We start from the raw sequence: 15,122 nt of genomic DNA, 5'->3' as shown, positions 1-15,122 counted from the left end.
AAGTACTATTGTAGATCCTAATAGGATATTAATGATCAAAACAAGTAAAAGTAGCCCTGTCCTCATGGAGCTAACAATCTAGTAGAAGAAGACATGAAGCACAAGGTAAATTAAGTAAAAAGAACATATAAATATTTTGAGTATATGACATATTTGAAAATTGTTAAGAGAGTAAATAGATCTTAAAATTTCTCATCACAAGAAAAAATCTTTGTAACTATGGCAACAGATGTTAACTAGACTTAGAGTGGTGATCATTTCTCAGTGTATACAAATATTGAATCATTATGTCATACACCTGAAAATAATAAAATATTATATGTCAATTGTACCTCGATATTTAAAAAGAATGAATTACTTAAATTCTCACATTTGTGTACCAAGTTTCTGGACAATGGCACAGACTTTTGAGGATCCTAGTAAGAATTCTTAGTAAGAATCTTCCTTCACAGACTTTAAGAGAAAGCCCATTATACTAACATAAGTTTTTTAAAAAAGAATATGTGAATGTTAGAGAGTGACAAAAGAAAAGGGGAGGGTGACAAGATCTGTGAGGGTGTTGAATTTTGGACAGGGTTTCCAGGGAAAACCTCTCTAAGAAAGTGTCTTTCAACTTAAAATCTCAAAAGAGTTGAGGAGAAACCATGGGATACTTGGAGGAAGAGCTTTCCAGGAAGATGAAAGAGCAAGTGAAAGGGCCCTGAGGTGGAAGCATACCTGAAATATCTGTGGAAGAGAGGCCAAGTGGCTGGAGTAGAGGGGGCAAGAGTGTGATTAATAGGAGGTAAGGTGAGTGAAGTAAGTAAGAGGCAGATCACGTAGGCCCACATAGGTTATAACAGACTTAGCTTTTACTCTGAGGCCACTATGGTTTTGGAGCAGAGGAGTGACATAATCTCATTAATGTTTTATTTGAGTCAGTGTGGCTAGCATGTTGAGAATGGGCTATGAAGATGAGGGTGGGTAGGAAGTAAAAGCAGAAACAGGGAGATCTTTTAGGTATGGAGTGGTAGCAGTGAAGATGGTGTTCAATTTTTAATATATTTTTAAGGTAGAGCCTATAGAATCTTCTGATAGACAAGATATGGAGTGTAAGGGAGAGAATGAAGTCAAGAACAGCACAATGGATTTGTCTGAGTGACAGGATTATTGGAGGAATTGTTTTCTTTTTTGGTAGTAGTGGAAAGGGAACTATCAGGGACTCAATTTTAGTTGTGATAGGTTGTAGATGTATGTTAGGTATTCAACAGAAATATAAGATCTGGGATTCAGCAAAGGCTAGATACACACAGGTTGGAGTCATAATGCATGGATGGCATTAAAGCCATAAACTGAATGAGATCACCTAAGTAGTGAGCAGAGATAGAAAAGAAGAGATTCAAGTATTGATTTTTGGACACCGAATATTCAGAGATTGGAGGGATGAGGAGAACCAGCAAAAGAATCCAAGAAGGAAAGAAAGCCAAGCCAAAGAAAGAAAGGGTTTTAAGAAGAAAGTTATTAACAGAGTCGAATGGTGCTAACAGGGCAAGTCAGATGAGGTCTGAGAAATGAGTCCTGGAGGTAGCAACATGGAGGCCATTGTGATATCAGAAGAGCAGCAAAGGTCAGAAGGAGAGAGCGTGGCTGAGGGGTTTTGAGAGGAAGCGTCAGTTTACTTTATTTTAGCAGTGTCATTCTCTTGGCATGGAATCTTCTTAAGTGCGTACCTGGTTGGGAAAAGGTCCCTTTTTTAAAAAGTGCTTCCATGGAGCTCCACCTTTGTATGGCTTTTACCATGTGTTCATTTGTGGATTTAAGTGTTTTCTTGCAAGTAACTCATATCGATTGATGCCTCTTTGGGGCAAAGGCATGGGAATGCAGAGAGATGGGAGACATCGTTCTAGTGGGCACTACAGCGTCGATCACATTTCCTTTTCCTTCATTCTGGAAACATGCTTCACTGTGATGTGGATATGTCTAAGGTTGTTTCATCCCCAGCTAAGAGTAGGCTGGCAGGTGGCCTAGGCCTGGGCAACCAGAATGCTACCTTTCCTCTGCCACAGTGATTGGTTCAAGAGCCAGCAGACACCATCGGGCCAGAAGCTCTACCCTCTAGCACCTGCTTGGGGAGGTGCTAGAGGGTAGAGCACCTTCCACAATAGTGTACCTGGCTTGGGGAGGACTGGGATGCAGTGGCTGGAATGGGGAGAAATTTTTAGCTCCCCCTAGCAGCTCCAAAATGTCAGTCTACAGGCGGCCGGAGGCTATGTGCCTTCAGAGGGCAAATGGCGGGCTTCCTCAGCAAGTGGGTGATTATTACTGCAGGGATATCCCTGGCAGAGGGCAGGTCACACAGGGAAACTCCTTTTCCGTCTTGGCCTCCAATAGCTGACTTGATACTTCATTGGAGCGACCTCAAGCGTGGCCTAGCTGTTTTGCATTATCAGCATCCATTACGAAACCACATGATAAATGATGTCCTGTTTCCTCACTTCTGTTTTTGAGGGCACCACAAAAGGACATCACACTCAACAGGCATGCTGGGCCAGAAGTCTCCCTGCCCCCACCTTCCCACCCCTGCTAGGAGTAAGGTTCTCTCCAGTGCATGATTGATCACAGGAATGGCAGGACTCCAGTAGAAGAAGCTGGGGAGAGGAAGGATGGGCAATAGGATTAAAGTGGATGGAAAAGTTAAAAGAGTGAGAATTTTTATTTTTGCAATGTGCCCCTCTGCTAACCATTATTTCAAAGTTTCCTGAATGGAAACGAATCAGGAAACAGCAGTGGGACTAATAAAATCTTCCTGGGGAACAGCTGGGGCTAGCATTGGTGATCGTTAATAATATTAGTATTGTGTGGGACATTTGGTCATACATAAACCTGGCTAATATCTTTTTATTTTCAATGCCCCCAAGTTCGTTATTTTGGACAATGCAAGTGTAATTCAAAAAGTTAAGTGACTTGCCCAAGATCACCCACAATGGATCAAGACAACACAAAATTGAAATTATGTTGTTGTAATTTATTTTTTTTACTCCTTTAAGCTGGATGTGCTTAGCTTTCCTGGCTGTGCCCTTGTATTAACACCCTCTGCCTGGGGCATCCAGTTCATTTTCAGCCTCAGCTATGATGAATGCCCCAAAGGCCTATTGCTTTCTCTGGAGGTTGAGCTAATTGACCTGACCTGAGTCATGCTTTAAGCAAGAGCACTTTGGACCTTAAAGAATTCATTGTCTTTGATTTGTCTCCCCTTCTCTTTGTGGTAGGGACTTTTGACATCCTTGTCCTCAATTTTTAAAAAATTCACATTGATCTTAGCTTCTTTTTCTGTTCACTTATTCATTCATTCTTCAACCAAAGGAACTTATAAAGCATTGATATTTATTGAGTTCTTACTCTATGCCAGGTGCCATGGTAAGTTCTGGAAGGACAGTGGCACAACCTACTTTAGGGAATTAGGAAATGCTTCCTTGAGGAAGGAATGAGTAAGGTGAGACTTTAAGGGTGAGCGAGTTTTTGCTAGGTTAAGAGGAGGCTGGAAGATTCTTCTAGGATAGCAGGTACATACATGCACCTGGAGGCAGTAGAAAGCAGGGCCCCTAAGAGAAATGACAAGGTGTTCAGTTAATAAGGAGGAAGACTCAGAAAGATGGGTTATAGAGGCAATGCCTGTTAAGGGGGTGTTGACTTTATCTCAAGAACAATGGGTAGCTGGGAGAGTTTTAAATACACATGCTTCTAACCCTCTCTTTCTCTCTCTCTCTTTCTTTCTCTCTCTTTCTCTCTCCCTTGTACCCTCTTTTCCTCCCTCCCTCTCTCTCTCTCTCCCATCCTATAACCCTAAGTTCTAAGAAAAAATTAATTTAAGAAAACTAATTAAAAAATAAATAAATACCTGAGGTCCCAGGTTCTGGCCACTGCCATGCCTCTTTAACTGTGACTGTGAATTTTCCCTAGGACCTTGGATTACAGTAAATTCACCAGCCTTGATGGAGAGAGGAGAGAGGCCATCCTAAAATGTACTGATCATTCCTTGGCTAGATCTAATTACAAGAGTGGCCCTGAGCAGAAAATGGTTAAGAGAATTCCAGTGACCAGGGCCATGCAGAGAAAGGGATTAAGAGGGAACAAGCACAGCCAGGAGAGAACAATTCAGTCCTAAAATTCTGTGATCCTAAGCCAAATTCCACGAGTGCTTCAGAAGGCACTGAGCTATACTCGTCACTGCGTCACTGAGTGGGGAATGAAAACACGAGGATGGGGGCTCCTTGTCTCCTGCTGTTTTGTTTTGCGTGTGTCCTTTAGATTCCAGTTCTTGCTCTTCGCGCAGGAGTGGAATCTTGTAACATGCTCCCTTTTTAACCTTTTATCTCTCCTTTCCACCTGTGCCCACTCCAATTCCAAAGAACTGCCATTGTTGAACCATTTTCATTATTGCTTCTGCTACTTCAAAGCCCTTCCCCCTGCTGCCCACAAGTACCTGTCTTGTCCGAGGCTTCCCTAACAGAGGAAGAGAGGGAAGCTAAGTCTTACTGTGGACTAATCATTATAGTCCTGCTTCAGGACCTTTGCTCAGGCTGCTGTGTCAGCCCAGACACTTTCTGGAGACATCTGCCTAACTATTTGCCTCACATCAAGTCTTTGCATATATAATACCTTCTTACCAAGGCCCACCCTATCTTATTTAATACCACTCACCTGCCCAATCCCCCTTACCCTACTTTCCTTTTTTTCTATTCACCTATCTTATAATATACTATGTAATTTACTAATTTACTATGCTTATCATTTCTTGTTCATTTTATGCAACAAGAATATAAGCTCACCAGTGCATAGAGCAATGCCTGGCATGTGGTAGGTGCTCATTAAGTATTCATTGAGTGGATGAATGCTCTGTCAGCAGGATGATGCATTCTTTTCTCCATGATTACTTTCATGTTATATTGGCAGTGGATGCCAATATCATCAAGGTGCATTGTGTTATGCACAGGTACCATCTCTGCTCCAAGGTATTCTCAATATTTGGTAAATTCTCTTTAGACACATAGGAATGAAACAAAGGATGAAAGAATGAATCTCTGATAAGCATTGAGGATCAAAGACAAAAGGTTTGATGCTAATAGGCAGACCTATAAAGAAATGTTTTTAAAATAAGAGGGAGGGACTTCTGAGCCCTGAGAACTGTCCCTCGGTATGAATGCTCACGGAGTCAGGAGGTGGCAGGCCAGCAAACATTGACCACACTCCAATCAACAAGGTCAGCAAAGAATTTACACACAGGAAGTCATCTATTTTTAATATTGCAATTGTTTTCCTGTTTTCCTTTATTCGGTATGTTACCACAGGAATCCAATTCCAAGAGTTTTGTTTGAATGCTTTCCTCTCCTATTTTTCTCTTTTAAATTTGGATGCAGCCTTGTATTTCCAGAAAACAAATATTCCACCATTATTTAAAGAAAACAGAGAGAAGGCTGGGTCATCTATCGGGATGAATAATGCTGGACTGATATAAAGTGGGAGGGATCACAAAGGTGAGGTTTCTACATGGTCAGGCTGAAAGTAAGTTCTTTTCTAGGGAACAATGTGAATGCGGGTATGGCAAGCAAAGAAGGGTTGGATATGTGCTGGGCCAGCCAACCCAGAGAAGCAGGAGGCTTCTTTCCAAGCTGGCAGGACTTGAAGTGAGTCCCCAGCAGTCTAGTCCCCACCCCAGTCCTACCTCACCACACCCCCATGGAGCCGAAAGGGGACATTCCTCTCTTCCCAAAGCAGTCCAAGCCCCTCCTGGATGTATTTTTCTGGCCAATTATCTGTTATTCAGCTGAAATTTGTAGACCTTATATTTTCCAAGTACCAAAATTGCAGTTTCACAACTGTTTGATTATAACTCAGCAATTGACTCTGTTTGCTTTATACTTTGATTAGTCCTTTACAATGCCATGATTGTCAAAGCCTGGGCTGAAACAGAAGCAAGAGCAGTCAAGAGATTTCCTGAACACAAATTCTTTGCTACAATGCAATTAATGTTAAGCTCCATCTTATCCTGATTAATGCGGTTTAACTGCATCCCAAAGCCCCAAGGCTTGTCCTTGACTCTGTGTGGCTGAAGAACTTGGAGTTGAGTTGATGGATTCTTGGTCATTATGGGATCTACTCCCTGGTCTTGAATCGGCCTCCCTGGCCCTGGGTTACACAGCACCTTGGTGCTGTCGCAGCAGTCCCAACGAAGGCACTTCCCCATCTGAAAAGAAGCCCTGGACTTCCTGCCCTGACTTCGCAGATGTTTCCGTAATCTCTCCTTGAAAACTTGATGGTCCTGTGCCCCTTGCAATTCCTAAATTCTTGCCCCCAACCTCTTTACATGTCTCTTGTTTGGTGTCTCTGAGTCATACTCAGATATCCAGATAAGGTTCCTTTTTGCTGGTGGCTGGCTCACCTATTTTTCTGTTGATGTCAGCAGACCCCTAAGGGAAATGGTTACATAAAACAGAAAGACTTTTAGCATGCTCATCTTTCACAAAGACAAGGATTAGCATTGAAATGAAGATAGGTATGACCCAGAGTTATTCATGTTCAAAATGATGTTGAACATTAGCCCATTAATCCAAATGGAGTCGAGCAGTGAGCAACGTTAATCCCATATTGAAAAAGAGAACATGTCGAGGTTAAGTAATTCATTGTTGGTCAGGGCAGAAGCCCAACAAAGAACTCTCACCATAAGTACCATCTCCAAAGCAGACGCTGTGTTTTAGGAAAACAAAGATTTCCACATTGTAGGAGCCAAGCAAACAGCCCCTTTTTCTAGGCACTTTACACTGTTGTCTTAAGCATCCATTCACTTTGGAAAAATTGTATTATTGAGCCAGAATTGGCTTATTAATACCCCATATCTTGTTCAACAAGCAATATAGGAATACATATACTAAAATATAAGTTTAAAACTGACTAGCATGGTCAGAGAAATGTAAATTAGAGCAATTGCAGAATGAAGATGAGCAAACCAAAAAGATTTTATACAGTTACAATAATCGAACAGTAAATTTGCCTCAGGGCTTCCTGGAGGCCAAAGAAAAGAAAGAAATATGGTCATTTACACAGGTGTTATTATACACTAGGGGAAAATTACCCTTTCCTCAGGAAGTAAAGTATTTTGCTTTAAATTCTGAAGGAGATGTCTCATGAAAGGTTGTAGCATATTAAGGCACCGTTTCATAAGGTTATCTATTTCAGGATATATTCACAAAGTGAAATCCTGGGTAGGTTGCAGAACCTCTATGAATAGAAGTTTTCCATCATGCTCATCCATTTTAGGGCATCTATCACCTAGATCTGGACAGAGCTGAGGCTGACTCATTTCAATACACAAATCTAAAGATTTCATGTTTGAAGTACTATGCAAGGTGCTTTGGGAATATAAGATTAAAAAAAAAAAAAGATATGATCTTTGTCCCCTGGGTTCGTAGCCCAGTGAAGGGGGACATCCAAATACACAAATAATTCTCATATAATGTAGCTTGTTAGCATACTAGGCTTGGGCTGCTATAACAGAATATCACAGACTTGGTGGCTTAAACAGCAGACTTTATTTCTCACAGTTCTGAAGTTTGAGAAGTCCAAGCTCAAGGCATGAATAGGTTCGGTGTCTGGTGAGGGCCTTCTTTCTGGTTTGCAGACAGTGGTCTTCTCCTTGTATCTTCACATGGTGGAGCATGGAGAGTGTGTGAGTGAGCAGACTCTCCTGGCTCTTCCTATAAGGGTACTAATCCTATTCATGAGGGCTCCACCTCCCAAATCACTTCCTAAAGGCCTCCTTCCTAATACCATCGTATCAAAGGTCAGAATTTCAATGTGTAGGTTCTGGCGGACACAAATATTAGTTCATATAGTGTTGATATAAATGGTGAATAAAGAACACTGGGTCATATTCAAAAGAAATTTCTGATACCCTTTAGATATAATTATGTTAAGAGCCTGGATCCATACATTTCTGAAACTACTTAGGAATGATAATAGCTATAGACTCCAGGATTTTCTCTGACTGACTTGGTGAGAAATGGACCAATTCCTAAACCAACCTCTCCAGCCAGGAGTGCAGTGCTCTCCACTCGCTGTAGGCAGGCCTGGGCCCAGTGCCACCCTGGTAGCCTGGACTGAGATTGGGGGAGTGTGATTCTCCAAGGAAAAGCATGAGTTCTGTTATAAAAATAAAGGTTGCTGGGAAGCTCAAAGCCACAAATGTCCATTCCTTACTGGCTTTCCCTTCTTCAAATATGTTCTGTCTTTGCTAGCCAGGATAATTTAGTTAATGCTCAGATCAATATGACCCAGATTCAGGTGTTCTTCCTAACTGAATTCGGGGGAGACACAGGGGATACATATCACTTACTTTCATTATTATTGGAAGAGAAACAGTTAACTGTAAGGCTGCTTCCTTTTCTGGATAAAGCAGCTTAATTTATAAAATGTTCCCGACCACCTCACTGCTGTTACCAGGGAAGCTCAGTGGAAACCCTCCAGCACTTATGTAATTCCTTAAATCTTGCACTTCAGTTAGTCACCAAACCCTGCCTGGGTCACTTGACTCCAGACTGAAAAACAAACACACGCACTAAGAGGCTCATGGTGAAAAATTAATCAGGTCTTGATATGAATTATGGCGTAAGACTAAGGAACACTTTTCCATATGTCCTGGTAGTGGGGGGGTGGGGTGGGGGGGGGGACCTTTGAGGTCAGAGTGCGCCTGGGGTGACTCGAGAGCTGCATCTTTGACATGCTTTCATTTTCTTCTCCCAGCCTGGATTGGATGTGCACTCTTACTCTGTACACATTGCATGTGTAGGAGGACAGGCAGCTGGATGAAGCTCATCAGAGGAGATATGCCTCTCCACTCAGACCACATGGTGCCAGTCATGGAAATGTCTGAACAGTGGCATGGATGAAGTGAAATTAAAGATAATACTCAAACATTATTTTTTCCAAAGCCAATTTTCTACGCTGCATATGTTATATGTCATTATTGCCATGCATGCTTGAGATATGCTACTCGTTGCACATTTATAGACTTACCTGCTTAATTCTGTTAGGCTAGAAATCAGTTTTCCCTCATTTTCAAAAACTGTTTGAAAAATTTCCCCTAAGTAGTCCCTTTGGAACTTGAAATTCAGCATTTCTGTAAGACTTCCATATGACCCCAAACTCAGAATCATCTTTGTTATCTCCATTTCCTTCTCTCTATATAATTATGTATCAGTCTGTTTATGAACCTATCTTCCACTCATTAAACACCTACTGAGCTATTTCTATGCAACTGGCACTGTGCAAAGCCCTGAGTATAAAAGGGAGTGGGAGAGGGGGTAGCAGACTTGGTCTCTGCCTCATGGAGGCTTCTGTCAGACAGAGGAGACAGATGTTACTCAAATAATCATAGACATGAATAAGAATTTTAAACTAAGACAAGTGCCAAAAGGAGAAATAAATTCAGTTGATTCTTCTTTTATAATCACTCCTGAATCTTGCTTTCCCTTCACCATGACCACACACCTTGGCCAGGATTTATCACCTCATGTCTAGATCTCTACAGTATACCTCCTCTTCTGGTCTTCTCCTCAGTTTAAAGAATCTTGGACTTTTTGCCTAGGTACCTCATTCTTTGAATTGTCCTTCCTATTTGACCCACTGACTGTTGTTATCCCTCCAAATTCTACCACTCTTTAAGACCCAGTAGAAGTGCAATCCCTTCTTTGAATCTATCCTGTCATCTCCAGCCAGAATTGATCTCCTATCTCTCCCCACAAGCAGAACTCTTTGTCCATATTATTTGATAGCATTTCTTACAGACTGTGGTCATTTGTGTGCATCTTCTCTTCTGTTACTTTGTAAGTACCTGAAGGTCAAGAACTCAAGGTAGTGGTCATTCATCATTCTTTTAGATGTACCAGCATCTGAAGTCCCTTTCTATATTTTGAGAATTGAGTCTTTCTTGAAGATTCGGCCTACCTCCTACTGTAGAAGTTCCCAGACACTTATGTTCCCAGCCTTCCCTGTAGTTAGATTGTTTATATGCGACTTTTATTCTTCCAAATAGATTCTCCAAATGAAACCTTGAATGGAGAACTAATAATGCAAAACATCAAGAACATCAACAATACTCTTTATTGGAGGTGGCAGGATCGAGTCCCTAGGGCAGCAGCGGTGGCAGTGCTGATGGCATCTTTCAGTGGAATCACTGAAACGGAGTCAGTGGTGACAATTTCCTCCCCAGATTAGGTCTGTGATGTGACCTTAGACTTTGTCCCTGTTGATGTAGCCCCATCTCCCCAGAATTCTGTTAGCTGGTCAATATTCTTTTGTGAATCCCTTTCTGTTTAACTCAGCCAGAACCTGTTTTAGCCTCCAAAGATATTAACATAGAGCCTCAATTATTGCAGGAACTTTATAAATATTTGTTGAGTTAATCTACCATTGCTAGCTGTAATAGCCTAAGACTGTATTTCCCTATCCATAAATAGGCTAATAATTCCTATCCCAAAGGGATGTTGTAAAGATTGAATGAGAATGCAAGTATAGTGACCAGCACATAGTAAAGAAGTAGTAAAGTGTATTTACTATTCAGCATGAATGAAACTCAGTTGACATTAATAGTCTACGGGCAACGCTATTTAATTTTATAAACTGTTTATCTGCTGTTGCCTCTCAACTATTAATGTAGGAGTGCTGTGTAGGCTGTGTGGAGTGCTAGCCCTGAGTTCAGAGCTGGAAAGCCTGGGCCGATGAGTAGATGTGTCTGCGTACTTCCAGAGTGCAGGAAGGCTCAGGTGGCTGTGGGGTTGCACCATCAAACTAAGGCCTGTCACACAGTTAGGGTAGCCCTCACTTCTTTCTTGTTCTCCTACAGAAACCATTGTTCTTGCAACTTTATCTTTTGCCCTTGGTTGGGTCTCAAATACACGAGATGTACAAATATAAATTTGTTGATTTTATTAAAATTCTTTCAATTCTGTGTTTAAAGAGAAGAGTAATTATTATTTGTAGAAATATGGATCTGATGATGGTGATAACAATAAAACGATGATAATAACAATAAATCAGACAGGAGGAGAGAATGTGAGTAGGTTATTCCTGTCAGGGACACATTTCCTAGACTTCTGAATTTGCTTCATTTAATCCATATTTAAACATTGGGTACCTTTGTGTTCCCATGAAATCTGTAGGTTGTGTGCCTAGGTTTGTCACCTGATGGGACCACTGAATGCAAATCTGAGGGAATGACAAACTTGAGAGTGTACATTAAAACAGATGCTTCTTTTAACAACATTACAACACCTTCAGAACTTCAGAAAAAATCCAGCAATTGGTGCAGGAGTCCAGGGCCAGGAAAATCAAAGTTAAAGATCTGTGGGCACCAAATCTTGAACTAAAGTGAGAGGTTTTTCAAAGAACCAAAGTGCCCCTTGCAGGACAATGGAGGAACTTGAAGAATGAAGAAATGGTCAGAAAGGCACTTAGGTAACTGCAAGGAAGAGAAGCAAACAGAAGGTTGAAACCAGATTCCAGCTGACCAGACAGTGAGGAAGCAGAAGCAGATAGAAACCCAGATCTGAAACCAATTGCTGAAAACAAAAGAAATTCTTAAAACTGTGTGGCATGGCAAAGACTGTGGGTCAAAGGTCTGTCCTTGACAGCTCTATCACACAGATGATTATAATTTTCACATTCTCATACCCAGGGCCAATGTTTTGATATTTTATCATGAATTTCTTTGCATTAAATTTGACTTTAAAAAATATTACATTAAATATTATTTACCTTTATTACTGAGGGTTTTTTTTTTGGGGGGGGGTGCTTAAACTTTGCTTCTTCCTCTCCTCACCTTGGTCCTGGCCTTGCTCATACAAAATTATAGAGCAAATACTCCCACATATGATCACATTCACTCCTCATAGTAACCCAAGAGGTAAGTAATACTATCTCCATTTTATGGTGAAATAAACCGAACCACAGAAAGATTAAGGATCTTGCCAAAAGTTCATGCAGCTAATTTATAATTTTAACCTTTTCAAGTATAATTTGAACATAAGCTGCATTCTTTCTACCGAAACATAATTGCAGTCCAGGGCAATAATTCAAAGGACAGCATAGGGAAACAGAGGAAAAAAAAAAGATTGAAATATATGAATAAAATTCATTCTAAGAAGAATTATAATTGAAACTGAGATCACAGGATTTTTAAAGCAGGATGACTATAGGAGTCCTAGCAATTGCTTTCCAAGGAGTACTCGACATATACCTCTCAAAAAGTAATGTTGAATCAAATGTTCCTATGATATTCTCTTCTTCAAACAAACAAGCAAACAAACATTTTTCTCAATAATTTTTTAAGCCATTGGATGGATTTGATATGCAAGCCAATTCAATGTCTCAAAATCCTACTTGTGCTCTTCTGGTCCATCACAGCAACCTATTTCAGGTATTCATTTCTCTCTTAGTTAACCCAGGAATTGGTTTCCCTTGGATACATACCATCAAAGCCATTTTTAATTAAATTTCTGAGAAACCTGGCAGAATGAAGGAAAAAACATTTGGCTAGCCAGACAATCTTCATGAGAATGATATCCATAAGTTCTGCAGAAAAATTGTTTTCATTATTTTATAATTGCAGCTCATTCTTGCTCACATGCTTATTTACAAAAAGCTTTCTGAAGCATATAGGCAATCAATCATCTGAAAAAAAATTCAAGTCAGGTGGACTTTGGTCACCAGTGAAAACACCCCTCACGAGCCCTTGCAACCCAGATTTCAGCACTAAGGCTATTCAAAAGAGATGGAGCTCCCTTTCAAGTGCTTATTTTGTAATTCAAAAAGTGCAGCATTTTATTAGAGAGTCTAGGGGATAAATATGCCATGGAAGACCCAGAAAAAGAAAGACTCATCAACTCTTTTATGCATGTGCTTTTAGTCTGGGTTTTAGTGATACTAAGAGAGTTAACCACTATATGTGGATTCTTCTCGTGCAGTGCAATTCTTAGTGCAAACAGAAGAGCCATTTAAATTAAATGGTTTGGATAGATAAACTATGTGGTCACTTTTCTAATAGGCTATGGTAAGGAGTTTGAATTTGTGATGGGAAAGCAATGGAAGACTTTGAATGGGGGAGCAGTGTTATTTCTTTTGTTAAAAAAGATCTTTTCACTGCACACTTATTAAAATGATCAAAATCTTGGTACACCGACACCAAGAAATGCTGTGGAGGATGTGGAATAATAGGAACTTTCATTCATTGCTGGTGAGAATGCAAAAGGGTACAGCCACTTTGGAAGGCAGTTTGGAGGTTTCTCACAAAACTAGACACATTCTTACTAAATGATCCAGCAATTGTTCTCTTTGCTACTTACCCAAAGAAGTTGAAAATTTATGTCCACACAAAAATCTGCACATGAATGTTTATAGCAGCTTTATTCATAATTGCTAAAACTTGGAAACAAAATGTTCTTCAATAGGTGAATGGATAAATAAACTGGTACATTCAGACAATGGAATATTATTTAGCACTCAAAAGAAATGAGCTGTCAAGTCATGAAAAGATATGAAGGAGTCTTAAATGCATATTGCTAAGTGAGAAAAGGCAATCTGAGAAGGCTATGTACTGTATGATCAACTATATGACATTCTAGAAGAGGCAAAACTATGGAGACAGGAATAAATCAGTGACTACCAGGGATTAGAGGTCTGAGAGGGATAAGTAAGAAGAGCACAGAGAATTTTTATGGGAGTGAAAATACTCTGTAGGTACTATAATTGTAGACATATCTCATTATATATTTGTCCAGAATCATAGAATGTACAGAACCAAAAGTGAACAATAAAGTAAACTATGGATTTGGGGTAATAATTATGTGTCAATGTAGATTTATTAATTGTAACAAATGTACCACTCTGGTGATGGATGTTGATAATGGGGAGACTATATATGTGTGGGGCAGTGGGTATATGGAAACTGTCTTTTCTACTCGATTTTGTAGAATCTAAATCTAAATCTAAAACTACTCTTAAAACATAAAGTCTTTAAAAATATTGATGAGGCACATCTAACTTTATCAATAATAATAACCATTATTATTATTATGACAGTGATAATACACCATTAAGAAAGTTTTATCTCCAAAAAAGCAAGGATAATTCAGCATCAGAAAATCAAAGTAACTCACCACGTGAAAAGACTAAAAGAGGAAAAGTATATTATTATTGTAATAGACCAGATAAAGTTCAATAACTATTTATTAAAAGTAAAAAATCCTAGAAAGTCAGATCTAAAAACAAAGAGAATCTTAAAAGCAGCAAGAGAAAAGCAATTAGTTACCTACAAAACTGTCAGCTGGTTTTTCAACAGACACTTTGCAGGCCAGAAGGAATTGGCATAAAATATCCAAAGCGATAAAAAGCAAGGGCCTACAACAAAGAGTAAACAGCAAAGCTATCATTTAGAATCTAAGGACTGATAAAGAGCTTCCCAGATAAGAAAAAGCTAAAGAAGTTCAACAACACCAAGCCAGTAGTACAAGAAATGTTAAGAGAAATTTCTTTAAAAAAAAAGAAGAAAAAATATGAATGATAAAATGGCAATAACTATATGCCTATCAACAATTACATTAAATGTAAATGGATTAAATGCTCTAATCAAAAAATAAGGTGGCAGAATAGATTTAAAAAACAAAACCCTTACATATCCTGCCTACAAGAGATTTACTTCAGATCAAAAGACACACATAGACTGAAAGCAAAGGGATGGGAAAAGGTATTTCATAAAAATGGAAACAAAACAAACAAAACAAAACAAAAATTTTGTCTGACCCTACATCAGACAAAATAGACTTTAAAACAGGCTATAACAAGAGACAAAGAAGGACCCAGTAATCCCACTTCTGAGTATTTTTCTGAACAAACCCAAAACACTACTTTGAAGGGACATGTAAATCCATGTGTTCATTGTGGCATTATTTACATTAGCCAAGATATGAAGGCAACCTGGGTGTCCATCAATAGATGAATAGATGAAGAAAAGGTGGTACTTATATACAATGGAATATCACTCAGCCATAAAAAAAAGGATGAAATCTTGCCATCTGCAAAAACATGGATGAACC

Source organism: Pteropus alecto, unplaced genomic scaffold (assembly GCF_000325575.1).
Source record: "Pteropus alecto unplaced genomic scaffold, ASM32557v1 scaffold57, whole genome shotgun sequence".
In the NCBI taxonomy this organism is placed as follows: Eukaryota; Metazoa; Chordata; class Mammalia; order Chiroptera; family Pteropodidae; genus Pteropus; species Pteropus alecto.
This window is presented reverse-complemented; position numbering follows the sequence as displayed.